The sequence below is a fragment of the Aythya ferina genome, assembly GCF_964211825.1.
Source record: "Aythya ferina genome assembly, chromosome: 1".
Lineage (NCBI taxonomy): Eukaryota > Metazoa > Chordata > Aves > Anseriformes > Anatidae > Aythya > Aythya ferina.
In genome coordinates this window covers 94,334,926-94,361,408 of record NC_140296.1, presented here as the reverse complement: position 1 = coordinate 94,361,408, position 26,483 = coordinate 94,334,926, and the positions used below count along the sequence as shown (strand labels likewise).

Genomic DNA, 26,483 nt, shown 5'->3' with positions numbered 1-26,483 from the left:
GCCACGGACATTCCTGATTTGACAGAGTTGTTAAAACATCACCGATTTATTCAGGCAGGACATACAGTCACATCCAAAAAGACAGTGAGAAGTGCACCTTTTATTGAGGTGCAAGATGTACTCAGGTATCACTACAATATTAAAATACCTGATTTTGGTGAGTCACAGATTTTAACAGGTTAACAACAAAATCTAGCAGGCAGCCAAAGAAAGATGTTAAGTTCCTGGAGAACCTTAGGTTTAAGTATTCCTCACAGACAGATTCTTGATTTTTACCTAAATCTCAGTGTGGGAAGTGCCCCACATTGAATGCAAGTACCCTTTTTCCCAAAAGATCAGGGCAATGCACAGGTGCTTGCCCCTTGTTCACATGACAAAACCACTTTTTGTGGCAGCCTTATTTATTGTTTGTCCTCGGCACAGCTTATGAAGAAAAATATCAATCTAGGGGTGTTTAAAGGCATAATAAAATCGGAATCTTTAGTGAGGCTGCACATGAAATAAAATTCACAGTGAGAATGTGGTTGGCAGAAGCTTCCCTCAAGAAAATTAGCTCTGCAGCTAAACAGTATGTTTGCATTTGAACAAAAAGGGAAATAATGCATTTATATTCAGATAGCCTGACATATTTTCAACTTACACAGAAATGTGTTAGATCTATTAATGCAAGAATTTTCTTTTAAATGGGAATTATACAAGAACTAATTTTAAACTATTATTGTTTCAGTGGTGGCAGGTAGGTTAACATTCTTCCCAATCTACATGGTAACAACCTTTTCTCTCACAAAACCTTTTGACAAAAGAATAAATTACAGATGTCTACTTTCCAGCCTTAAAAAAAAAAAAAAAAAAAAAAAAAAAAAGTTTGAGCAACTAAGAGGTAGAAAATAGCCAGAGAGAATTATGACCAAATGCCACATATTAAAAAGTTCTCCACATGTGGCACAGAAAAAAGTCAGTTCACTACAATTGTCTGCTTAACAGGTTGAGCCTCTCTCCAACTGGTAGCAATCAGGCAGGACACTAGAGTGGGCAGGAAATCTAAAATTAGGTTTTACTACCTATAATGGAGGATTTATGGGATAATTTAATTGGCAGTCTTGGGACTGAAACCCAAGGTGGGGAACAAAAACATCTTTCTGGATATACTCTATGAACCCTTCCTGTAGTGGGCTGAAAAATAAAAGCACTGGGGTAATAACCCAGAGATGTAATATCTCTTTTCTAGGGCTATGCAGGAGATGCCTGAACATGCTCAGGTGGGGGTGTGGAGTGGGGGTGTGGTAACTAGAGATAGCAGGAAGTCCTACATTGGCATAAACTGATTTTTCTTCTTTTTCAGGAGAATGTGCCATGAATTGCTCTTTAGTGAAACACTCCAACTGCACAAGGGACAATAATCAGTCCCCATGTAAACAGAAGGGTGTAATTCACTCCATTGCTCTTCTGACATTGTAGAGGATGAGAGCACAGCACAGCACAGTTTATTGACTGCAGCAGATTGAACTCAGCTTTGCATTCACTCACCCCAGGACAGCCATTTCCATCTTCAATATTTGCTGAGCCATTTGCACTTTTGTTGGCACATCTGTGCTTATACAGACCTGAGGTTAAACCTTAATGAAATAAGAAACATTTTCTTGCCCTCTCCCTCCTCACTGGGAGAGCTTTGAAAGGGTTAACATTTAGTTCCCAGCTGGATTAAAGGGTTGTGCAGCTGAGCAGGGGGTAACAGGATCCCTTCTCCATCCCCATGTGGGTTCCACTGATGTCAGCACGTGCTACTGATGCATTTTCCATGGCTTATTACATTTTTTATATGGGCTTCATGCCAGCTTGGGAGGTTTGGTGAGAGGAGCACAGAGATAGTGCCCACTGTCACCCAGCGAGCAGGGATGTGCTCTGCTGACAGGTGATCCCCTGTTACTTTGCCAGGGCTTGTCATATGAATGTGCTAGTCTTGAGACAGCCAATCAGCATGGATCCCCAGCTCCAAAACTGACTGTGAGCAGGGAACTAACCTGCATGGGTTACAACCTGTACTGGGGAGCACCAGAGCTACAGCACCTTGTTAAGCACATATTCTAACTCTTCCTAATGCCACGACCAAATCTTCAAATCTCCTCATAATTTCAGCCCTGCTGAGATTCCTTTTTTTTTTTTTTTTTTTTTGGCAAACCTAATATTGTTTAAAAATAACAGTCATTCACCTCTACTCCCAACTACCAGAGCCAAGGGCTACCTAACTCAAAGTTTTTCTGTAATGTGATCTCCTCCATTGCAGACCCTTATGAATACACTATGTCATTTGACAACTGCCTTTATCTTTAAAACCCATACACAGTCAAATTCTATTTGACAGTGACAAGTTTTGAAAGGACGATAGGAGAATATACTTACTACTATTACTTCTAATTTATCTCTGGAAATGTCAAAATGAAATGTAAACAATCAAGCCAGTTAAACAGCCATGGGTTATTATTCTTAGAATAGCAATGACATCAAGTTATAAGCTATCGTAGATTTAAAAAAAAAAAAAAAAAAAGTATTCACATTTATTTCAGAAAGTGACATGCAGGAATAGGCTGAAAAATTCCAAGGCTGTCTCAAGAATTTCTCTCAGGACATTCCAAACTTGATTGGTATGAAATGAAAAATCACAGAAACAAGGGAAAACTAACAGATTCCAAAAAACAACCTTTGCAAGAGCTCTGCTGATAGCCAGCAAGTCTACACTAAAATTGGTCAGGCCATTTGGAAACCAGCCCATTGAAAAGGCTACGACACCTCCAGAAAATATGTCTAAGTAGATCTAAGTATGGCAATTTCAAGTGTAGGCTGAATTTTTTTACTATTTTCCCCTCTCCCATTTTCTGAACACTAACATCAATCATCCTTCATTGCTTACTTTTTATATTGCTTCCCTAATCCCTTTTCTACTAAAGTGAATGAGAAAAATCCCACAGCCATCAACAGGAACAACCTTCTGCAGTTATTAAGCCATTCATGCTCCTTCAGGAAGAGGACCACCAGATAGATTTACACAGACTTACAAGTCATTATCTTAACTAGGATGCTGTTGATAGTTCAAGTCAAATTTCTTATGATAATGAAAAATTCCTTTTCAGTAGGTTAGTTAATTGACTATATATTTGAAATATTATTCCTTCCATATACTTTTTTTCCCCCTTGGCTTATTTTTTCCACCATTGGGGCTAATACGATCACATTGCAGTAAAGAATAAATCTTTTGTGTGTGTGTGTTTTAATATGGCCTCTTTGTTGCCTAAACTAAAAATACATGAGAAGTTTATAGATCTTGTCAGATTCAGGGTGTGGTGCATTACACTCTCCTTCATGCAAGTGCAGTCTACATCTGTAAGTTGCCTTTTCATGGAAATACTATTCAGACAGTATTTCCATAAAAATTCACCTTGGCACAGTTCTGTTTCTCTTGTCATTTGCCCAACTGTGTTCCTTCTTTAATTGGTTCTTGTTTTCAATGAGGCACAACAGTCATTTTAATGAGGGGAGCAGGGAGAAATTTCCTTTTTTACATAAGAGCAAATATCATGGTCAATATAATACATGTATGGCTGCATGAAGCATCACTAAAAACTCGTGTAATTGTAGTCACAGTCAGAGACAGCCTGAGACGACAATTCCACCTCCAGCTTCCCTTGCTGAAGACAAGGCTATAACACAGCGCGTTGAGTTTAAACTCAGCTTTCAGGATAGGAGACACCAGGTCTTCTCCAGGGTTTAATTCAATCCTGGCTGAAACCAGTGCAAATCCTTCCACAAATCTGAGCAGGAAGAGTTAGGACCCAGCCTGGTTTGCCCAGGGAGGAAGAAGGGTCACAGGGGAAGGGGAAGAGGCCACTCTCAAAGGAGCAAGCAGATGGACCAGGTGGACATATTCACTGAGGCTTTAGGAGAGCCAAAAACTTTTGTTTCCCTCACTGGATCACTGAAGTCTGCCCGAGATTCAATCTTTCAGAAAATAAAACTGCTTCTCTTGCAGAAGGCAATACTGGGGACAATGCAGAAAGGATCACAGGCTGTCCTCATGAACTTGCCCAGCCCTGCACCATCAGCAGGGGAAGGAGAAACAGATGGATGTGCTCGCCCAGGTGAGGGTCCCAGAGGTGTGCTGGAAGACCTGCACTGTCCCTGGTGGGAGAATGAGCTGGGAGCACCCACTGCAGCACCCAGGCAAGGAAACACAGGGCCAGGGCTCCCAGCATCACACCAGGGTGAGCCAAAATGCTGTCCCTGCAACCTGCATCCACCCAGCCCTGCATCACTGCACTCTGGTGTGTTCAAAGGGCATTTTGACCATGCTTACCAAACACAAATACTAAATTATTATTTTAAATGATGGGTTTCATGTTCTCCAAAGCATTTGCCCTGCACTGAGGCTGAAAATGGACAGCCTGTGGTCTCTTTTATGAAATTGTTTTTATCCTTTTGGAACCAAAGTGGTAAACCACTAATGGCATGAGCATTTTTCTCATTATCAGTTACAATGTTAATGATTCTTATTTAAGCAAGCAGTATTTTCAAACTGTTTAGGTTTGCATGTTCAGTTATTAGACCTCAGGCTGTTTATTGTGCCTTCCCTTAAGAAAGTTCTTTCATGATGTTAAATGGAAGAGGCACTTTCGAAACCATGCAGTAATTTACATCAGCAAACACCTTCAGGAACTTGTTGCTACAGTGTCTTAGGGCTGGCTCGTTTTCCAAATCCTTTGCCCAAAAGTTCAGTGCACTCCAGCACCCAGGTCTGATTGTAAATAGCTAAATAATTAAAACTGTGGTCTATCAGTTGAAGCAAGGACAGACTATAGCCCCAGTGCTAGTAATGAGCTCTGCTTTGCTGTCTTGTGCAAATTACTCAACCTGCTCTTAGAAAACACTAACTGAAACAAAGGGATTCAAATTTGTTTGTCCTAACCCTCAGGCCACAACATGGTGTTAAGTCATCTCTCCACCTCCAGCAGCCCACAGTCACCCAGACATAGACCAGAACAGGCCATAGAGTGTTTTTTGTTTGTTTGTTTGTTTGTTTATGCTGGGACCATAAGGGACTTTTGTTCATTGCCCTTTTTCCTCAAGCCCCATCCCAATGCTATTGCTGAGAAAGATGGAGACACCGTTGCACCTAACGAATGGCACTCAAGGAGAAGTGTCCAAGGTTGAAATGGAAATGGGCAAATTAGGAGGAGTAGAAAACAGACCATAAAGACTCTGGCACCAGAAAATCAAAGCACATTCGTAAAACAACAGCCCAACATTTTGAAAAGTATGGAGCATGTATTATAAAGTGGTTGCCAAAGGGTTGCTGTCATCTCCAGGAAAAGCAAGCATGCCACAGATATTTCCTGCACACACTGATCCAGGGGGAACCGTAAAAGTTGGTTATTGCACAGAGCTACTCTAAATGTTCTCACTTTCATAATACACACAAGTGTTTTCTCCCTGCACCCATTTTTGTTCAAACTCATTGGTGGGCAGCATACCTAACTCAGCTTTTGTTTAAGTTCTTATGTTCTTCCAAGGTAATTGGCCCTATGGGACTTTAATCTAAATGGAGTGTATCTTTGTAGGGACCTCATAGAGGTATTTCTAAAGTTTAATGGTCTCCTGAATTACTACTTTCCTCCCACTGTGAAGGAAATGGGCTTGCCGCCGTCCATTTCCCTGTAGCATTCATTACCACTAGCAACATTGTTGTAGAGGCAGCATCCCTTAGCCCATCCCGTGCTTCAGAAACACCAGAAAGAAGAGGCAAAGCATTCATCCATTTTAATGGAGGAAGACTTGCTCCACACTGATTTGATCAAGCAAAGGGTCCCTCCCCTCTTGTGCCATTACTGAAGGTCCACACGTCTAGGCTCACACCGGGGGGCTAAGGCAATTATATCTCAGCACAACCCACTGACACAGGGCAGCTTGCTGGCACAGGCACATACCTGCCAGTGGTGAGAGAATCTGTCTATGTGGGGCTATTTCTGCCTTTCTCGTGCCATCATTTCTCAGACCACTTTCTAATGTCTTCCAGACCACCAGCAGCCCGCAGACCATATGTTGAGTAACACCGCCATAGACTAACTGGTTAATGAGTTACTCTCACAGCCTGCAGTAAGGCTCCCCTTAGGAGCTGGTAGACATTGCATTGCCTGCCAGCAGGCATAGTTGAGAACCGGCTCTCAACAGCTGTCAATACCTAATTTAAAATGCTTGTAATTATAACAGTACAACGGTAACATTATGTTTACCTAAAAGCCAAGTTCTTCATTCCTCCAGGCAAATTACAGCCAGGCACATACACACAAAAAGATGGGGGTGAATTTTAATAACTTTAGGTTTGAAGCAGCAAAAAAACTCTCAGGTGTGGCATAGCTAACCCTAGCGCATCACCAGCTGAACCACACTGCAGTAACCTTGTGTTCAAAACAGAGGGATCCTGGGCACTGAGGTGCTGCTTCTTCCCTGTGTGAGTTCATCTTTTAAAACTGTTACCGTGATTCTGAGAGCCAGCGTGCTGGCTGCCTGATCATGGAAAAAATCTAACCAGTACCAGCTCCAGTCAAAAATTATGGTTTAAAGTTTCCCCATGGTAACTTCAGCTCCATACCAGACAATGTGAGCAGGGCTGAGAAGAGACGTCTTCATGTCTATTTACCGTATCAGACTAGCGACAGTCTTGTATGTCCCAAGCCTGTGGTGGTTTTCCTCCCTCTTCTTGCCTGCTGACATGATCTGTCTCACTAAGAAAAGGTGCATGAAAGGTGATGCGCTTTGGCTGTAAATGTCATCATATCCAAAACACCTTTCAAATTTAGAACAAAAAAAAAATAGGATTCCCCTGTGATAGGAAGCTACCGGGTCCTGTCAGGAATTAAATTAGGAGACCTTGACAGCAAATCTTCCCTGAATCCTTGCTGCCAAGAGACTGGAAGGAGGCCAGAGACTGAGCAGGAGGTAAGCAGGTGTATGACCCAAGTCTCCTCATACAGGAAAGATGAATCCACGCAGAGAAAGTGAAAACGCTCTGAGTTCATTCAAGGGAAATTCTACCAATAGGAAAAGCAGTGCCTGTTTCCTGTGCTAAAGGCAAGGTTGAGATTTCATCCACTGAACAACAATTCAGAATTTTCAAACTCTTTCATGGGTTATTCTGGAATGGAGGAGGAGGAGGCATGTGTGGGTTGGTGTGTTTTTTGTTTGTGTGTTTGTTTTTTCCGTGTAAAATCAACTGAAAATGGTAAATATGTTAAACATGGGTTTTTTTGTTTTGTTTTGTTTTGTTTTGTTTTGTTTTTTCCCCCCTTCAAGAGAGTAACTGGTCCAAAGGAGAACAACAGGACTGACAAACTTGCAGATGCAGTGAATACACTACTCATGCTCAGTTTTGTTGGACCAGCCAGGCTATGAGACAGGAGTTTAAAAATTCAGCATTACCTACTTAGCTGTGAGTGACTTTTTGTGAAGTCCTTTGCCTCACTAATCCTTCCCCTGACTACCCACTGAATGGAGGAACAATAAATACGGAGGAACAATAAATACAGAGGAGTCAATGTCCACTACAGCCTGCCTGGGCAGGTCCACAGCTGACACAGAAGAGCCAAGCTCAATTAACTTCACCGTGAGCCTGCTGGCACGAGGATATTATCATCATCCCACAGGCACATCAACAGTACCTCTTCAGGATCCTGGTTGCCAGTGATGATTTGTTTCCTTGCAGGTCCATAAACACTGACGGCTTACGTCAATGTGGTTTCAGGCTCATTTTTAGCTCAGACCACTCGCTTTGCATGGTCCAAGAGGAACCCAGAGTCGATGGTCAAAAGGATTCTCACTGTGCTCTGCACAAGTTTACTGATCAGAAGTGTACTTCTGCAGAGGAGCGAGGATGCCAGAAATCAGGGCAGAAAGCTCGCCAGAATTCATCCAACCGTTCAGACAGGAACTGGGAATCACACTTTTCCACTACAAATGTTTAAACTATCCAAACCCAAATCCCCTCCCCATGAAATCCAAATGCTTTCTTTCTATTTTCCCTGGTGTTAAACATATGTTACATATGCATTACAAAACTTGCACACAATTTGTCCGGTTTTGAAGCGAGGACTGAAGTGCAGCAAACACACATTTCTGCTTTCCAAGAGAAGTGCCAGAGAAAGTACTCTATTTTTGTAAGAGTTTAAAGGGCATGGTCAGAGAAGTGACTATGTAAAAATGGCACCTTTTCATCCAGCAGATCTGTTCCCAGTGAGCATTCTGACTCATGTCTGCTTACTTTGGTGACCAAAATAGATTTTTACTACTTCTCACTCCTCTTTAGCCCTGCAGAACCAACACAGCAAGTGAGGAGTTATATAAATCCTACACTGGACCAAAACCCACAGGGACTTGTGAACTGCGCATGAGGTGCAGGAGCTAGGGCGGGATGTGCGTCTGAGGGCAGCTGCAGGGACAGAACCACAGTCCATCATTTTCCCTGTCCCATGCCACACACGGCTCATCATAGGGGGTGTTGATAACCAAAGGAGAGGGGAGAGGAGAACTCCCCTTCCCTCTGTCCCCACACCCGGCAACAAATCTGACCCTGCAGCATCTCTGCTCTGCGCTCCTGCAGCCAAGGCCAAAGGTGGACTCTGGGAGATTTCAGCTTTGTACCCCCGGTGTATCACCTGTATGGCTCTATCACCTTTCCTTCCCTTGTCTTCATGAGCATAATGGACACTTAATAGAAAGACAACAGGGTTTATTCGTTCCTAACTTACTGTAATTATAAAAAAATACAGTTAATGTTTTCATTTTTTATATTTTTTCTAATGGAGTTAAAAGAGATAGCCATGCAGAAAGCACAAAAGGTCTTTCCAGTGCTATTTCTAATGCTTCTATCTTGGTGATAAAACTGAACAGTAAAAAGTGTGTGACAGTAAAAATGAAACTATTATGTACTGGGTCAACTTTAAAATAAAAATAATAAATAGCAATAAGATTAATTCCCAGTCAGACTGTAAAACATTCATTTGGTCTCTCTGCTGTACTTTTATTTATGCTTTTCATTCTGTCTCCCTAAGATCAGCTGCTGGGGCCTGGCTCGGTCCCCAGATGCAGAACTCATAGCAGTTAACTGCAGACAGCTGATGGCCAAGACACCTAGTCCTGTGACCAGCAGTCCCATCTCCATTGATGGACAGAGGCTGCCTTCCCAGGGACTTTCCCAGATGGTCATGATTGTCTCAGGTTGGCAAGACTGGCCAGGAAGGGAGCTGACACAATTACTGTTCACTAGTTGCTAGATTTTTAGATGGCTACAGCTAGGTGAGGTGAATCCTGTACTTGCAAAGAAGTTTCTTCTGGTTCACTACAGCACATCTGACTTCTCTGCATAGAAGGTGGAAGAACCCAAATCTCAGATTTCTCTGCACTCTTCATTTCAAGAGCATGATGAATTGCTTTGCTGACATGAAACCTTGGTTGTGCCTAATAAGAGGTGCTCTTTGTGGTTTCAGGATGTTGACATACATATTGGTGACAGATGATTTGGCTTGTCCTGATCGCTAGAGATACAGAGCATGTTACAGACTGTTTGCTATAAATTCATAAAAATACCAGAGAACTTATAAACACAGCAAAGGAATGAAAAGTACTGATCCGAGTTCCCAGTTTCACATTCTAAGCAAATATAAAGAAACTAGGGAAAAGGCACAAAATGCCTACCAGTCTTCATTTGATTTCAAATTCTTTTTTTTTTTTTTTTTTCTTCTTCTTCAAACCTGCTTTTAATGCCACAGGCACAGACCTGTGTCTAAAACTCTGTAAACCTTTGAAGAGTCAACTACAGTCAGAAAAATCAGTGCTACAGTAGTTCTTTGGAGAAATGATTGGTAACTTTTACCATACCTGCTTCACAAGGGTCCTGCAAATCAGCTTCTTTTTCAAGCAACATTTGCAGTTTAGTCTCAGCACAAGTTGTTATGCAATGTATTAATGTTACTTTTGTAGTTATACTATAAATCTTTTCTGTATAATTTGTGAACTCTATAGAGAACAGTCCATTTTATAAACAGAACTTTAAAACACCAGGTTTAAAATTTATTACAGAGTTCATTCAGAACTGACAAAGACTTCTTAGAAAACTGAATTTTGCTTCAGACTTCCCTTCTGTATAGCTACTAAGCTTTTTTCTTTTTAAAGATCTTTTAATTGTTTTAATTACACAGAAAATAAAAATATAATCAATGATAAAAATGTGATTTGTCTAAAGTACATTTACTTCAATTGCCATGTTTGTTTGGTTTTTATGCTGTCATTACATAACAGCAATTTGCAAGGATACTTTGTGCAGCTCAGTAAATCTGTATTATTTTTACACATGCACTCAAATATACTAACAGAAATCACATGCTAACTGCATACAGTACAACTATTAAATGTCAAAAAATGTATGTGACTTCTTGGAAAAGTGTGCTTCCAACAAATCAGATCAAATATACTGCATACATCCGTGCTTAGTAAGCTGAAAACTAAGTAATAAACTCAATGCAAAGTCAGAATGCATTATGAGAAGCTCAAACTAGTAAAGCTACATGACTTACAAATTAGAAGAAATCAATTAGATTTTGAAAAATATTTTGCTGAATATTGCAAGCTGCTTGCTAGTCCTAGCCCACCACTCTCAGCAGTAGAAAAATTAAAAAGAAACATTCTGATGCATATTTACTAGCAGCCCAGTGATAGCAAAAAATAGACCCTTGCAGGCTACTTGTAGCAGCCAGTGGAAATACAAGAAGCTTGCTCAGCAGGCAGTGTATTTGGGATGAGGGGAGGTTAACTGAGAAGAGGATCTTCTCCTGACCCTCTTGCACCTGCACAGCCTTAATTCAGGGCTGCTGCTACCACCCAGCTGCATCCCAGCTAGCAGCCCATGTGCTGCAGGGACAGCCCTGACCTCCTCACTGGAGATGAAGGTGTGTGTGTTAACCACCGACAGCATTCCCTGATTTGGTAGTGATGCACCCCAAGACCTTTGTGTTGCCCTATCCAGTCTGGCTCCGAGAGTTGCTCTCAGGTAGTGTCTGGCTCTTCAGCCAGGGCAAAGTCCAATAGTCCTGTTCCTGTTTCTTTGTGAGGTGAAAAAAAAAACAAGTCTGTTTCATTACAGACCTCCTGCAGAAACTCGAAAACTTGGGTGTCTAAACTACGCTGATTGAAACCACATTTGAGCTCGTATTTGCTTAACTTGCCCAATGCAGTACTGCAAGTCTACTGGTGCTGATCGTTTCCTACAAGCCAACCCTTTTTTTAAGTCAGCAGCTAATTAGGTATGTGTAGTTCAAAGCCACAGACTACCTGACAAATTCAGAAGACCTGAAACGCAACAGAAGTCAAGATTCATTTGCATGAGCAACGTTTTGAAAGGGGCAGCTGCTTTTCAATGCTCTACCAATATTACACAGCATCTGAGCAAACAGGCCGTCTGCGGGCTTCTCTCTGCTGGAAGGATCAGCAGCAGCACAGCATTGCCTAGCAGATAGTAAGAAGGCTCAAAACAATGCTACTGTCAAGACATTTTAATAAGCACCTGGATATCGTATCACTTAGCATGAGCATTAGAACAAATCAAAACAAAAGATCTCAATTCAACAGCAAGCCCTGGCTTTCCAACCCGTTGTTCACGAAAGCAAGCTCCCAGACACAAGTGGTCACACGGAGTTCAGCTGAACAGCTTGTGTGGCTGCAAGCTGAGGCCCTTCCTCTCGAACCCCTGTCTATCAAAGTGTGTTGTATCTCCAGCTAAAATGAAAACATATGTTTATTGTTTTCTCTTTGGGCAGACAAATTAATATTTATATGATGCTTTATCAAACAAAAAATAACTATCTATTTTGTTCCTGGAATAAGTTTTTCTCATTGGAATGAAGTTGTGCCAAGGAGGGATTTCATCTGATGCAAGCAGCATGCAAGAACAATCCACTTCCCATGAGAGCTTTCCAAATTAAAAAGCGGTGTTTCAGAATGTGCCACAGAAAAGGTAAGCTCATGAAAATGAACGCTACACCACAGTCTCATATGCAGTCAAAGAAAAAGTGCCACCGAGGTTAATAGGAGATACGCTTACAACAGAAGTGCGGGAAGCAGACTGTGCAAATGGCATGTTTTCTCTAGATCAAATATCATTTTAGCTCTTAAACAACATAAAAACGTCTCACTGCATACATTTTAGTTTTTGTACATACACCGATTAACAAGTACATGCATTATGTCTACAGCATAACAAACTCTTTGCATTTCATTGTGAAATTGCTGTTTCTCATATTCAATCAAGCCCTCCAGATTATACACATACCACTACATATAAATAGAAGAGGTTAAAATGGAGTTTAAATATAACAGATATGTCCGCAACTCCATATTTAGATATACCCTTTAATTTTTTTTTTCTTTTGCCTACTTTTTACTGACATTTAAATTTAGCTAAGTAATTTAAGACTGCCAGTTTTCTACCTACACTAGTTAACAACACTGTGAAGGAAATATATTAGATCTTCTCTGTTTACTTCATTACATTCGAAATGCCAAAGTAACACACATTCTTGTGGCTCAAGTCTTCAGCTCGGGTGAAGGATAAAGTGATGCTCAACTTTACAGGGAAACTTGCTTGACTAAAAGTGCATGACCAGAGCCACACTGGGAAATCAAAAATACTCTAGTGGCTATGAAAGTGGCCTGTTGTGGGCACAATGAAAACCAGTGTGGTATTATTGCACACAAGGTAATTCTTGCAACCCAAGGCAAACATCATTGCAATACAGACTGAAAATATCTTATGAACAAAAACTTTTTTTTTTCTCTTTTTAACAAAAGCATTTAAAATAAACTGTGTGGGAAAAGTGCATAAACTAATCCCTGGCCTACCTTCGCTGTGCAACAGGACAACACAGTATGCAGCACTGGATGTTCAAGCCCAAGCCTGCACCAGAGCCCATAGCTGGTATAGATCAGGCCCAAAGGGCCTTCTCTGACCATACCCCCATGTCAGCAACTACCACCTAGAGTTCAGGCCAGAGACTTTTACAAAACTGCTTGCATGATTAACAGAAATACTGTTGACCTTACAGCTGTCTTTTCCCCCAGAAGTAACATATTCACTTAAAAGAAAATGACAAGGTTCATGATAATGAAAAAGAAGAAAGGAGAGGAAAGAAGGAGAGGAAAGAAGGAGAGAAAGGGAGAAAGGGAAAAGAAAAGAAGAAAGGGAGAAAGGTAAAAGGGAGAAAGCCAATAGGTATTTCAAGGGAAGGGGTTCACTTCTGCTCAAGCATTTTAAATGATTTTGCTGTTACCTGCTAATAACTCAAGTGTTTAGTAATGCAGAGGCAAGGAAAGGAAGGAAATGTAACATAACTTCAGAGCTACCAGATGCCAATAGCACTGCAAAAGCTTTTCATGTGTTTTTGAACCTCTGTGGAGGACATATAATGAAGAGGAGAAACTGTTGCATATGCGGATTTCAATTAAGCAGTCAAAATGTACTGCTCTGCAGAAGGAGAACCAATGCAATTAGCCTCAAACTTGGCTAGAAAAGCACTGGTGCTCTGTAGAGGGTGCAAGGGGAGAGGATTTGCCTCATCAGTAGCTAGGTATTTTGCTCATGTGATGTTGTTCAAACCAACTGGACTACAAACAACCATCAGGGAATTTTGTGTTTGTTTGCACAACTCCATGCATGCACAGAAAATAAACTTCCCCCAGAAGAGCAGGTAGGACAGACACATCCGCATTGCAAAGGCGAAAGTACTGTTTTTTGGGGGGTGTAATCATAAAACGAACACTAGCAACTGTGCTAGCATTCAAACTGCAATTTCAAACAGAAAAGGGCTAGCCTGTTAACATACAAATTATCGTACTTGCAATCAGAGACTGTACTTGTGAATTTGTAACAATCTGTGTTTTAAGCTCATAGCTCATATCACTACAACTGCTCAATGGACTCATATGCCCCAATTGCATTGGCGTCTGACAAAGAGCTCAAACTTAGTTTAAAAAAAAAAAAAAAAAAGAGAGAAGCCCCATGGTTTGTGCTGTTTATCAACCATTGGAAGAAAAATAATCCTAATAGATGTCTATTAGTATATATCTTTAGGAATCAAATCTACATAAATTACAAGCAAAACAGAGTAACACCTCAGGAGCAAAAAGTCTGACTAATCACATCTAGGACTCATACTGACAGATCATTTATAAAATTCCTGCAACATGTAACTCTATCCATGCTATAGGATTTGTTTAACTTTGGGGACTCAATTGTGGGAGGTGGGGACAGATGCTATTCAAAGCTCTAAATCCTGAAATGTTTTTGGAGGTAGTGATTTTTTTTTCTTGCAATTTTTTTCAAGGAACTGCACAGCATGCTATCCATTGTTTGCCTACATATATGTACGAAAGAAAGTAAGAGCTAACATTACTCTTTCAATACACACTTTTTTTAACGTCCTTTAAAAATAGGTAAGATAATCAATATCAAAATACAGTTGTCCCACATGAGTATGGCTTAGTTTGTTTAGCCTTTGTTTATTTCCATTTAATTAGGAAGTTGTCAAACAATGTCTGAGGACCCTTTTCTTGCATGCTTTCCATATCACTCAGGTGTGTTTGAAATCACACACCTGATGCATATATCCTGATGAAAGGTTACCTTTCATGCCTTATTGAGAAGCTGTCTTTGTCTTCCTCACTTGTTTCAATGAAACCAGGGAAGTGGTTAAAGGGTTAAACTAAAGGAATGTGACATTTCTCCATGTGCAGTTCAGAGACCTATCCTGGTTTTCCTAATAGACTCAAAATTACATGGGTAGAATGTGATTTCCAATGTATTACTTTAGAGCTGAAGCGGAGAGTGTTAATTCGGAGAATGACACTTTGAATACAAATAATTAAAAATAAAAAATAAAATAAAGTGTTTATTTATACTGCGGGTTCTCTGTAAAGGCAGCAATGAATGGAAGTTTATGTTAGCCAGAACTTGCAACTTCAGCTTTTGCAAATAAGATTATGCACACTCCAAAGTCTACAGGAAAGTCATCTGGTCACCAAAATAGAGCTCTGCTTATTGTATGGAAGCGCTTGCTCTAAAAAGTACCACAATCACCTCCACCCTTCATCGGACCAACTCAGGTAACCGAAGGTTCTCCTACATCCAAGAACCAGCCAGCTTTTAGAAAAGACAGTCTAGGTATTAGTTAATTGAATGACGAATTGCCGAAAAAAAATAGAAAGGCACCGACACCGCTATAACAAACCAGGAAAAAAAAAAAAAAAAGGGAGAAGAAAAAAAAAAAAAAAGTGTGGAGGGGTATTTCAGAGCCTGACGCCCGACGAGACAAGCAGGCAAACGCCTTAAAACGAAAGTGTCACCGCTCTAAAATAAAGCCGGCGGGGAAGGGAAGGGCAAGTTTGCGCAACCGGCGCCCGCGGGAGGATGCTCGGCTCCCGCTACCGCCCCGACCCCCGGCCTCGGGGTGCCGCAGCCCCTCGCCCCCCTCCACCCCTCGCTGCCCCCCGTGCCCATCTGCCCCTCTCCCCCCTCATCCCCCGACCCCATTCCCGCCCCGTTGCGGCCCCCCACCGTCGGGGCACGTCCGAGCGGCCGGAGACAAGGACTTACCGGGCCGGGCAGGGGTCAGGGGACGGGCGGGGATGGGGCGGGAGGGGACGGGGCCCGGCCGGGGCGGCCGGGGGGTGAAGAGGAGGAGGAGGGGAGGGGGGAGGAAGGCAGCGGCCGGCGGCAGCGTGAGCGAGGAGGGAGTGAGCGATCTTGGGGCTGGCGGAGCTGCGGAGAGCAGTGAGTCACTGGAGTCGGGCCGGGCTCAGCCCATAGCGCTGGCCCAGGTCTCGGTGCGCCTCTTGGTTTCTCCAATCGCCGAGCGGGGCAGCCGCTGCTCCCCGCCGCTCCCCGGTTCCCCCGCCGCCGTCGGGGCGGCCCCGAGCTGCCCGCCGGGCACCCGCACCCCCCGGGCTGCGGGAGGAGGCGGCGGGGACCCCCCCTCTCCCTCCCTCCGCAGCCCCCCGAGCCCTCCCCCAGGCGCCCCCCGCTCCGCACGGGGGGGGGCGGCAGGGGCCGGGCGGAGCTGGAGGTGAGCGGGACCGGCGAGGGGAGGGAACGGGGCGAGAGGGGCTCGGCGCGGCAGCTTGCTCCTCCCGGGGTCGTTTGGAAAGGGTAGAACAAGAGTGCGGGTCGTGGGGGGACCCGACGTGAAGCCCACGCCTGGTCTCTGCCCAGATGGCTCCGGGGTGCAGAGAAATAAAGAGGGAGCGGGGAAATTGAAGGACAAGAGAGTGGTGCGGGTAGCGCCGCAAGCCGGGCTCTGGAGAGGGGATGGATGGAAAGGGGCCGCATCCGGAGCGGGGAGCAGCCTTGGGCCCTGGCAGGGCGCTCACCTGGCACACGCACAGCACACACAGCGCACACTCACGCAACACACGCACCGCACACGCCAACGGGAAGCCCGGCGGCAGGAGGCAGGACCGCGGCGGTGCGCTCCATCCCGTCCCGTCCCATCCCATCCCATCCTTTCCCAACTCTCCCCATCCGTCCCGTCCCGTCCAGTCCCGACCCGTCCTGCCCTCCCGCCGCCCCGGGGCTCCTTACCGGGGCGCCGCTCCTGCCGCCGCCGCCGCGCTGCCCCGGCCTCCCCCGGGCACGCCTCGACCCCCGCCGAGCCTCCGGGCATCACCCTCCGCCCGGTCACCCCGGCGCTTCTCAGCCAGCGGTCAGCGCCGAGAGCCGGCGTACAATGCAGAGAACCCGAGTACTCCCTTAATTAAAAAAAAAAAAAAAAAAAAAAAAGATATAAAAATAAATAAAAAAAAATTAAAAGCGTCTCAGTTTTTAAAGCAGAACTACATAATGTATTAATTGGTTGCTATTAGCATGCAGTTTTATTGAGCATAGCACACAGAAGTCTGATTGTGAGCGAGGAGTGTTTTCAATGAAAGTGGAGTTATTTTAGCTGCAGACATGTTTACATTTCTGTGGTTTAGTCTATAACTTTCTCTTTTTCTTGCTTCAGAATTCTGCTCCATGAAGCAAAGCCCTTAGCTCCCAGACATTCCAAAAAGTCTGCCAAAATAATAGAAAAAAAAAAGGAGAAGAAATAAAAAAACACACACAGAGACCCCCAAGTCTGGGTCAGGCTCAGGGCTGGATATGGGCAGAGTGAGCATACCCCCTCCTCACTCTCTCTCCAGTCGAAAAGCCTTCAGGGCTCCATTTCCTGTTTTTAAGGAAAAAATAAAGCGGGTCTAGGACTGATTTTAGACACTGCCTAGACCAGGGCTGGTGGGTGCCGAGGACCTTTAACTCTCTCGATGCCAAAGGGTACCAGATAGTGCGCCTATTCCAGCAGACCACATGCTCCCCTCCCTCCGAAAACTGCCCTGGGAGCACGGTGGCTTTGGACCATACTGCCTTTGGGTCTAAGGATATGACCCAAAGGTCCTGAGCAACAATCCAGTCCATGTCCAGCTAAGGTAAGAAAAGCAAAGAGCCAAAATGCCCCAAAAGTGGGACCTGCTGGAGCAGCACCCACCTATGGCAATCTCCCGGTGAGCCCGTGTGGTCCCTTCCCTGCAGGTCAGGGTGCAGGGATGGGGAGCATCTCACTTTCCTCCTCACCTGCCCCCGCTACAGACAAATGGCCTCACTCCTGTGGCCTGAGAGAGTGGGCGTGAAAACATCCCGAGCTCTCAGGCATTAAGTCCACAGCTTAGGAAAATCAAAACGGAGCAGTTTGGTTAAAATTAGGAACATGAGCTGGTGAATGAAGCAAGAAGCTCACAGACACCTCCCCACAAAACTACCAAGTCGAGTTTTCCACTTAGAGGCTTGCTAGGTTATTATATAAATAGAAACAGAGCGATCAGAATAAAGCATCCCTGTAATGAAGGGCTGTGCCTTCAGCCAGTCAGGGAAAAAACGCGGAGAGGTGGCAGGACAGAGGATACTGCTGCAGGAGCAGTAAGGACCTGGCTGCTGTGACCCTGGGAAGGTCTCACACATCCCTGCCCTGAGCGTCCTGCCCTGGAGCAATGCAAAGCCTCCAGTGGGGCCAGAGAGGAAAAAAAACAGAGCCAGGCTTCTCAGCCAGCCATGAAGCCATGCCCCCCCTGCCCCCAACACTTGCCTCTCAAGCTTGTCCCAAGCATTTGTAGGTACCCCCCTCTCTTTACACCTCCCCCCCCTCGTTTTTATTTTACATGCCAGATGACTCCTGCATATTTGGATCTTTTGCTTTTGAAGAAGCCAGAAAGCATTATGATTTCCTAATGCTTAAAAAAAGAAAAGAAAAAAAAAAAGAAAAAAAAAAACACCTTTCCCCCCAAGATGTTTTGTATTAATTTAAGTATTGGTTCCTGGTTCATGTCAGGCCCTTTCTCAATGAAATGTCCTGCGTGGGCTGTCACACCTGCTAAATATAATCCTCTCTTTCTTTTGATATTCTGCAAAGGGCCTTTAAAGGTTCACATCCTCCAGTCTGGAGATTTAATTGCTTCATCTCAGATTTTAAAAAGCCTTGTAAATTTCTGAATTTTGTCGATTTCAAAGCAGAGTAGGGGGATGCGATGGGGATGTGAGGGTTGCAAGAGGTGATGCCAAGTGCCCCATGCCACGCTGACACCGCCAAGCCTCGTAAAAGCCCGGAGCCACTGTCCCATCCAGCAGGTCCTGCTCTTTGGGGCAGACAACTTGAGCTGTTTTTATGACTTACCAATGAGTTAAATATGAAAATAGTAGCCTATTTCGCTATGGTAAATGCTCACCAGGGAGGAAATCACAGATTCTGTTTTATAGAAGGTAATGGAGTGAGATTACCCACACTAATGTACTTAATTCTTCAGAGAATGTAAATCTTGCCGTAAGACAGCCCTGAAACAAATTGGTCCCCAAAACAAACCATGGCTGGCAGTGGTTTTGTCTCCATGTTGTGCCAGTGCTACCGGGTTTGTGGTGTGGTGGGGTAATGCTGTGCTCAGCCCCCTGTCTGGGAGCAGAGGGGGTTCCCATATGCCCTGGGGAAACAAGGACAGAGTTCTCCCTCCCCTGGGGACAGGGAAGGCACAGTGGGACAGGAGGCAGAGCTGTCGGTGAGCTGCCAGGTCTGCTGCCACCATGCAGCTCTGCTGCATCCACAGACACCCTTAGCAATACACAGTGACCACAAACAGGCCTGTGAAAGCACATCACCCATCTATTCCATCAATGTGGGTGACACAATGGAGAGGGGCAGTGGCTTTCATCCATCACCTTCAAATGCAGAGTCCCTTGCTGTCACTCTCGTGCTGATGCAAGCAGGCAGCCACCCAAAAAGATATGAGACGGGAATGTGGTTTAGTGGCGGGACTCAGTGGGTCAGGATGATGGTTGGACTTGGTGATCTTGAAGGTCTTTTCCAACCCAGATTGTTCCATGATTATGGTTCTGTGGTGGAGCACCTGTTACACAGCTGCTCTGCCTTGTTGTGGTCAGGGACCAACGTTTAAACCACTGCCCAATAAACCCATCTTCTGCTGATTCTTTACACCCCAACCGTGCATCCAAAAGTCTTCAGTTTAAACCTCTTTGCTACAAGATTACAGCCTAGGAAAGGAGCAGAGGAAGGGGCAGCCACTTGGTAACTGGAGCCTCTCCAGCTGTGCCACCAACCCACAAGGTAACACTGGATGTCCTCCTCTGCCACCAGCCCCAGCTCATATGGCCCAGCAGCTTCCCACTCAGCTGCTTTCTCTGCCATGGCAGCTGGCCCCAAAACTGTCCCCTATGTGGGGACGGGACCTGCCTTGCAGCCTTCTCTCTGCAGCTTTCCCTCACGAGGAAGAAGGAAGCTTCCAGGAGCTTTTTCAGATGAAGACCAGGCCTTGGAGCACTGCTTCTTGTTAAGAAGTCACCCGTGGAAAGGAAAAAGTGTTCATGTCATTCTCCATCTCCTCAAACACAGTTTTCAAAATGCAGGTCTGAAACAAACAATCAAGAAGACCAAATTTTCACATTTGGAAAATGGAAGAAACATAGCCAGCTCTTTTCCTCTATTTCTTTCAAAGCAGTGGACCTATGCAAATGCATTTCTCTCACAAGAGCCTATGATAACTCACAGTCCCTTAATGTTAGCACATGTGCCTTCTTGCTTGGGACTGGACCACTTCAGTGGTGCACAACTTACTAGGGTGAGCCCCACCCCTTGGGGAAGGAAAAAGTTTCACAGTAGCTAAACACTGGACCAGGGACCCACTTACATCTCATTCATCAGCATGCCTCCATTTCTTTTAGCAATGGGAAAATACTGTGTAGTGCTTGGAATTTCATAAAAGTTTCAAATTTCTGGGTCTTTTTGTTTGTTTGTTTGTGTCAGAACAGAAAAAGAGGAATTATCATGGCTCTCCTGCATTACAACAAATAAATAAATAAATAAAGTTCTTTGTCCAGTCCATAATTCCTGGATTACCTCCATGCCAATAGCTGAAGATGCTTCTAGATTTGCTCTGCTTAAAAGCCAGAGGACAGGCTGTTTAAAAAAAAAAAAAAAAAAAAAAAAAAAAGGCATGAGAAACTGTGGCTGGGCTTGTCACAAGATTATGTGGTTTGGACAAATCACACACCCGCTATGTGCTGCTGCTCCAGCACTCGTGAAAGTGTCTAGGCCCTATCAATCTCACAGGCATTTCAACTCCAAATCATTAAGTAGAATTGGTGAAAGAAGGACATTAGTGAAAAGCTAGTAACAATAATTATCATAGATATTAACAATAAAACAGAATACATGACATTTTTTCTATTAATATGAAACAAGATGAGTGCAGGGCAGATTATTTTACTTTTTACACTGTGTAACATTCTTTCATCATGAAATGCAGTCCTGGCACCTGATTTTCTCAATAAAATCCAGGAGAATTAAGACTTTATCTATGGATATACCATTAAGGTGTGCTGGTCTGACAAAAAAAAAAAAAAAAGGACACATTTACAAATATTACCTCTCACAGGTGTGGATGACATTCATTAGTAAAGGTTCTCTCATGCAAAAATGACATTTAAATCAAGAGAGATAGGCATTTATATTGATAAATCCTATTGCCTAGATATTAACAGGTAACTATTTTTCAAGTATTAGAAAGGATGACTTTTAGATCTAAAAGAAAAGTCATGGATTTCTCTGAGTCACAAACTGAACCCGGACAGCATTTTGGCAGTCTATGAGAAGCTCACTGGAGTGACAATCACTTTTAATTAGGGAAAGAAAGAGCATTTCATGTTAAAAGCTCTAAGGAGGCAAAAGAGACCACTTTGTTAAGAGAGAAATTGAAACTTTCCTGATTAAGTATGTGGTTAGATAAGGTATTCAGACTAATACGATATTGGTCATCAGGATATTCAACACCAATAGCATATTCAGAACTGCTCTATCAATTTAAAACAATTCACACTGTTTTCTAAACAATTGGCTAAAAGGAATGGGAAATTCCTTCTTCGTTTGCATTTTTCATTTTTGTTATTTATTTTTTTTCTGTTTAAAATGATAGCTGAGATTAAAACACAAGCAATGTGTTAGCAGGAAAGGTCCAGACTTGAGACTCCCATGAAGTTCAGTGGAGTTTTTATGAGTCCACAAGTAATAGTGGAAGAAATTCAAAAATGTCAAAGGTCTGATCTGGCCCATGGGAAAGTTTGGATGCTTGCCTGAATCCCTCCTAAACTCTCCAATATGAGAGGAAACTGTCACCCCTCTTCCCTGTATTTTTGGCAGGTAATTCCCAGCCTAGATAAAACAGAAGATCAAAACAAGAAAATCTGGGAAAAAAAAAAAAAAAAAGGAAAAAAAAAAAAAAAGACTAAATAAACTCTCTGGTGCACATTTCAGCACCTAGAGCTGAACTTCAGATTCATTCCCAGTTTGGGGTGGGAATGTGAGGGACAGAATTTGTGTCTTTTTGTATTTTAGCCAAAGTATTTCCCCTCCCCTCTCTAAAGGGGCATTTCTCTGCATCACTGCCTGGATCGAAGGAATAACTCATCTGATGAATCAACACAGAAACTCTGAGCAGTGCATCTTTGCAAGAACTGCAAACTTCTTCAACCACGTGGTGAAAATTAAAAATAAGAAAGCAAAAAGTTGGAGCATTTTTAAAAGCCAGAAAGACAAAGCTAAGGTAGGTGACAAAATGCCGTATTTTCCAAAGTATGCATTTATTTACCAGGGAAGAATTCAGCCAGCATGCAGAAATGACTCTGGTTAGAATGGCTGTTTAAATATAAAAGGCTCTAGATAAATAATGCATGAAGAAAAGCCTGACCAAAAATAAAATACTTGAACTGTTCAGTAGAGAGTGATTAATAAGTTTCAACACCATAAAGTTACTTGCTTATTATTTACACATCCTTACATTTTTACATTCCCTTTGATTATTTGGCATGTAGCAGTCTCTGAAGAGGCCACAGCTTACTACACATGTAACTCAACATAGATTCAATATCTAAATAAGTCACATGTTTGTAGGATTTAAATCTGTGAACTGTTTGAATTGTCTCTCTTCTTTACATTAGTCTGCCCCTCTGTTTTCTGCATTTGTCATGGTCCCATCAAAACCCTTAGTTTTGCCTTCAGGTGTGCAAAATCCATCCGGTTTAATGTACAAGTGCCTATACAGATGGATATATGTCTTTGGCTAGTAGATTTGCATACACAGCTCTAGGAAATGTGGCTCTAGCATAGAGATTTGGTTCTTCCTCTATACCTATCTCTGTGTAGAGATCCCCATATCTCTCATTTTACCAGTCAATTCTTTTGTTTAGGCATTTAGCACAAGTTTTGACACCTTTTCTTTATTGGATGTGCCATAAAACAGATTGATATCTGAAATTATAGTCAGAGGCAGAAAACAACCTCCCCTGGAAAACAAAAATCTCAGGGATATGAAAATAGGAGATCCATGATTTTCCACAGCTACTATTACATACACCCACATATGCACACATACTTTTATTTTCACACTTAACTTGCAGCAGCAATGCAATCAAATTCCATACACCCTAGAACTGATTGACACCTAGATTGCAGCAGGACAATCTAGGTGTCCATCTCCGCTGCCCTGCTGGTGCAGGTGCCTCACTGGAGAGGAAGGGAGCGGCCTCTGCAGAAGGTGACTCAGCTCTGGACATGATACTGAATCACTCCCTGGGTGACCACAACGAAGGGAGAGTACCACCCCCTGCTTTCAATGCTGAATTATGTGTCTGAAGTAAATGATGGTGACGAGGCCTCTTTATTTTCAGGTTAAAGTCCAGTACATGGAGATGTGGGTGGTACGTCCATGTGTGGGGATGGGCATGCCATCAGAGATGCTTCATAGACAGCACCTTCATGGAGGTCTCTGTGCCTGGCTGGTTGGTGGAACATGTCCTGTGTATCCCACAGCCCTCAAGTTTTTTCAGTATGAATAATTTTTGTTCCACATTTCTATCATACATGATCTTCTGAAACAATGAAACACAAAGAACATGTTTAATTCAGGTTAGCCATGTGGACTGGATTAAGGGAAGTCTATTTGTCTCGTCACAGGTGAAAAAAATGGCATGCTGAAGACCCATTTCTTTTTGACTTACAGACTCAGAAAAGTTTGTATTAACCCACAAAGGGACACACTTTCCTTGATTTTGTGTCTGAGCCCTTGAATTAAATGGAGAACACTGAAAGATGCTTATGGGTCAAGAGAGGTCTAGGCTCACATGCACTGCTTATTACTAAAAGCTAACTATTCAAAAGTGTATCTCACTTCTGAAATATCCTTCTGACACTGTGGTTTTAAAGAAAAGTATGGGAATATGCTCTTCAGACCAAGAACTGGTTTATTTTGTCAAATGACACACGTAGCATAGGTGTGCTAGACATAATGATCTGTCAGAATGGGGCTCATGAGAGATGACATTTTCCCAGGGCAGCTATGATTTTGCATAAAGTCTGAAGAAAGGCTTTGCTTCTCATCTGTATATATTTGATGACACTCATGAGTAGAATGAAGATCAGAACCCTCCATGTTCTTGAAAGGGGAAGGCCCTCCATGCTCTTGAAAATATTAGGAGGAATGTCCAGAAATATGCAACAGATGATAACAAGAGAGGGACACAAAACAACTGTAAGAAATCCTATGGTTTTCACTATCATTCATCAGATTATCATAATGGGTCCCATCTGGCCTTAAGATTTATGAAATTGATACAGTCTAGTATAGAGTCTCTGTAAGAAAGAATAACAGTTGCAGAGACTCACCTCAGTCCATGTGTCAATATTCTATCCTGATTTACAGCTCAAAAAATCCCTGTTTTAGTGAAATGAGCCCTTACTTTATGAACTGTGGCAAACCTGAGGCCAGTACCATGTTGAAATTAAAAGGAAACACTGAGAAATGGTTGCTGACAGAGAACCCAGCATTCAGATTCAGAAGCAGCATGTAACTATCTATAGTGTCTATACCATACATACACACCAGCACAGGGCTCTGCTTTAGCAAGCAATTGGCTTTGTATTTCACTCCCTGTCACTGTGCAGCCATGTCATGGGAGCCAGGAGATACTTACTGACCCTTCAGCATCTGTAAAGAAGGGCTGCCCAGTGCTAAGCTTTTTCCTTTTTTTTTTTTTTTTTTTTTTTTTTGTGTGTGTGTGTGTGTTCCTTTTTTTGCCAAATGTGGTATTATAACTTAGCCTTATTTCTGCAAAGCTCTTTGAAACAAAACGATGAAAACCACTTCCTGTGATCATGTTAGATATCAGACATATGAGAAGAAAACACACATATATTTCACTTGACTTCAAATGTAATTGAAAAGGTTTCACAAATATTGAGTTATTTTGCAGACTGCTGTCATCATTAGCAATTTCACAGGGATCTTCATTTTGAACAGGTAGATTTTGGCATTAATTTCCCTTTGCAAAGATGAGAAACTATTCACACAATCATTTCAAAGATTTCAAGCATTTCACATTTTACCATGATGGAAAAATGGGCGAAAATATTGAAAAGTTTGCTAAAGTAGGTGGATGAGCTTTTAATGAAAAGAACAGTTGGTTCTCCACAAGCATGGGAATTTTTAGCAGGCATTGCATGCTTTTCCTCAGAAATGAGTGAAAACGCTTCTGGTTTTCCAACTGATCTGCCATTTATACAGAAAGCGTGCAGAAGGGCACTTTTCAATGGAAATAGTCTTTTTTTTTTTTCTTTTTTTTTTTTTTTTTTGATAGCAAACAGAAAACTTGAAATTAGGTGTTACAACAGTCCAGATGAGAAAAAAAGAAAAATAAAACTTTTTTTTTTATTTTATTTTAAGAAAAGAAGAAGCAAACCAAAACAAAAACAAGGGATAAACTTTTTACAAACATGTTTCTTCACTAACACAAGAGCCTTTTCTGTTTGGGGTAGAAATAGCCATTGCAGTACACACAAACTGCAGCAGCATTCCCAGTACAAGTCACCAGAAATACAAGTCAGAGAAAACCTAGCCTTTTGCTTAAATTGTGCAAAAACATCTTTCTGTGGAAATGATTCCCTTTTGATCTTTTTCATTTTCTTGATGTAGAAATAAAACAACTTAGAGTCAAATAAAAATCTGGGAACACAATAAGCAGTCTAAAGTTATATCACACTAGATAAAATTCCCTGGAATTATCTGTGAATTCACTGAAACTCTATTTTATTTTTTGTTAAAGGCAACTGCTTTGTTGAGGATGTAATGTATAGATTAAGACAGTACACTTAAACTCCAAAGTTTCCTTGGAGAGTTCTTTCTGGTATAAATCTGCTATCCTTTAACTTGGATTATAAACAATCTACATGATATGCACCTGGTTCTGGCAGGGTCTATATTATTTCACTCCCAAAAGCAGCTTCATAAAGAGAACACACTGCATTTCAACAGCAATATAAATAATGTTGCAGTTTGGGATCTCTTGTGCTGCTTTCATTTTTCTTTCTTTCCTTTTCATCTGCGCTGAACCACACCTCTCTAAAAATACTCACTTTCTTAATGAAAACCATATTTTTCAGCATTTTTTTCCCTGTGTGTGCATGACCTGTTGAAATGCCTGCACAATCTTTAATGTCAGCTTCAGACGACACGTGTCTTATGAAAGTCTGGGACCCAGCTCTCGTCTGGGCCTCCGAGATCTGTCCCACATCTTTATGAGAAAGAGGGACAAAACCTTCTGTTTTTGGCATTTTATATTGGAGTCTGCTTTAAGCTCAGAGAAAAAAAAAATAGCAACGTAGAGTCTAGACAGAAGAGATTGGGTTGAAATCTGGAAGCTATTCAGTGAGGCTACGGCACATGGCAGCTTGACTGCAGCAAGAGATCACATTACGCTGCCTAATTACACATGAAAAATGTACACATCACTTTTCTTAAATGCTTGGAAAAAT

General features: G+C 42.6%; 1 protein-coding gene across 5 annotated transcripts in view; it reads right to left on the bottom strand.

The window, feature by feature from the left end:
• ERG (ETS transcription factor ERG) overlaps positions 1-16,721 on the bottom strand; it is a 148,774-nt gene extending 132,053 nt beyond the window's left edge. The window contains exon 1 of one of the 5 annotated variants that reach the window (XM_084516075.1): positions 16,670-16,721. The gene's annotated coding sequence lies outside the window, so the exon portion shown is untranslated. Of the gene's footprint in view, positions 1-15,685; positions 16,029-16,669 lie in introns of those variants that run through there. The other 4 variants (XM_084516080.1, XM_084516077.1, XM_084516074.1 and 1 more) reach the window with 4 other exon arrangements.
• Between the last annotated feature and the right edge of the window lie 9,762 nt (positions 16,722-26,483).